A 2398-nucleotide genomic window follows, 5' to 3' on the forward strand; every position below is an offset into this window, starting at 1 on the left:
AAATTCTAAAAACACACGACAACTAACAATGATGCTAATTGTTGCACCGAAACACTGATAAAAAAATCTAACAATTACACACATGTAAATTCAGAAAACACACAGCAACTGACATTGATGCTAAATGTTCAATAATTACACATGTAAATTCTCAAAAAACCCACAGCAACTGAAAATTAAAGATTAATTGTACTTGTGTAATCGAAACAGAGCAACTAACCTTGAAGTTACTTGTGCAATTAAAACAAAGATTGGTAAGACTGCATGTGCTTTAGCTTTCCAGGAGACTGATTTTGATGCCCTATTTGGTTCTAGCAAACAAAACAAAGATAAGAAAATTATATTTAGAGAAAGCCATTTGGTATGTTTGTGGTAGTAGATAAGGCATGATATATGCAATTTTTTAGGTATAATGACAAGATAATTACCTTGGTGAGTGTGTGTCTTCTTCAACTGCGAAAGGAGTTCATACAGGCAGCAGATCGGTAGCAGATGGGCTTCATTTACACTCAGCTACAAACATTGGTGACTGGGTTCAATCTGTGTGAGAGCATGAAGAACAGTGTAGGAAGTAGGGAATCGGCCAATCAAGGTGAATGTGTGAGGTTAAGGTGAGCTGGGCATGACAAAGGAAAACATGGTAGAGAGAGTACAGGAAGCTCATAAAGAGGAAAAGTAGCAAGGAGGAAGCTGTTTGAGATTGGGACAGGAAGCTCACAGAGAGGAAAAGCAGCAAGGAGGAAGCTGTTTGAGATTGGGACAGGGAAGCTACGAAGAGGAGGACAAAGCGATGAGAATAAGGAAGATGTGAAGGAGGAGATATGATGCCAGCTTTGCTTGGTAGGGGAATCGGTGAAGGACAAGAGATGATGAAGCCACAATGGAGGAGGAGGATAGATAGGGCTAATTACTTTTTTTGGCAAAGGAAGTCATTGTTTGCAGCATCTTCTGAACAGCAGCCACTGCAAAAGCAAGACAGAGTTGTTTTAGTTACTCCTGTGATTGGAACACAAATTTGTGTGGGACCCAGGTGGTTAAAATTGAGGTCAACTATTAACCAAACAACTTGCAAAATCAAAATGCAGGAACCATGAACGCTGCCACGTAACCAAATGGTACAAAGACTTTAAACAATGTGGTATAAACACTGTGCACATATGTATTGTTTATTTTCTTATATTTTATCATGGATTTAATTTTTAAAAATTTTATTATTTTTATTTTGATCCTCGTATTTTTTATTATGCACAATTGCATATTTTTTAAAGAATATTTGAATCAAATTTATTGATTAAAGATAAAATTAAAAGAAGAAGAATCAAAGTAAAAAAAGCACCACAATAGGTGATGTTTTCAAAGTTATTACAAAAAATATTTATTTTAGTCCTTAAACTTTACAAATTATACTTTTTTGATCCCTCGATAGTTTTTCAATTCAATTTTAGTACATAATTTTATTTTTTTAATACTTAATTTGAGAAAGGAGAGAGAGGATGTTATATTTCAGCTACAAAAGAAAAAATTAGTGTTGACACTAATTTTGGCCACTAAAATAATTGATCTTTGTGTTAAAATGTTCTATTTGGTAAGGGGAGTTCAATCTAAGTGTTTATTCACCTTAAAAGTGCCTTAAAAACCAAATTTAAGCTCAAGAAGAGTTGTTATTTTAGGTTAATTTCAGGTTCTTGTGTTGTTGTTTTTTTTAAGGTCATTTATGAGGTTTTCAAGGTGTTTAAGTTCTTTTCTAATTGTTTTTTTTAAATCAAAATTAGATTGAAAATAGTTTTTTGAGTTAAAAACAGACAAACCTTGTTTTTTCGGCTACTACAATAGGCAAAATCTAGGGAATACTAAGCTATATTTTGTTTGGAATTTTTGTTTTAAAAAAATATTAGGGCATATGAAAATCAATTTTTTTTTAAAGAAAAATAGGACTAGTGCGTAGGCCCTATCTAAATGGATCATGCATAGTTTTTCTTTTCTTTTAAAAAATCATGTTTTTTTTTAAAAAAATGTATTTTTAAATATTTTTTAATTTATATTGAAATTAATGCTCTTTCTCTCTAGTTTTGTATTCTTTGTATTTAGCTTTTTTTAAATAATAGTTATTTTTTGTATGTATTTAATTTTTAAGGAGATTATTCTAATTCAGCTATAATATCTTTTTATATTTTATATAATTGAACTTTATTTTTAAAGATGAAAAATATTTATTTTTTAATAGAATTTATAATAAATGCAACATTGCGAGATATTTGTTTTTCCCTTTGCTTTAGTTCAATCAATTTTTTTAATAATAATTTTAATAAGTAGAATTATTAAACATAATCAAGTGACTAAACAATATTGCAAGATCAAATATCTTAATATATATTTGCTTTTTAATTTTTTAAGATAT

General features: G+C 30.0%; 1 long non-coding RNA gene across 1 annotated transcript in view; it reads right to left on the minus strand.

Annotated features, from left to right (window-relative positions):
- Positions 1 to 707, minus strand: part of LOC105138291 (uncharacterized) — a 3282-nt gene extending 2575 nt beyond the window's left edge. Inside the window, exons 1-2 of the long non-coding RNA XR_844743.1 lie at positions 429 to 707; positions 221 to 311 (exon numbers count right to left, since the gene is read on the minus strand). This is a non-coding gene — a long non-coding RNA (uncharacterized LOC105138291). The remainder of the gene's footprint in view (positions 1 to 220; positions 312 to 428) is intronic.
- Positions 708 to 2398: the final 1691 nt, after the last annotated feature.

The sequence above is a fragment of the Populus euphratica genome, unplaced genomic scaffold (assembly GCF_000495115.2).
Source record: "Populus euphratica unplaced genomic scaffold, PopEup_1.0 scaffold77.1, whole genome shotgun sequence".
NCBI classification, from domain to species: Eukaryota; Viridiplantae; Streptophyta; class Magnoliopsida; order Malpighiales; family Salicaceae; genus Populus; species Populus euphratica.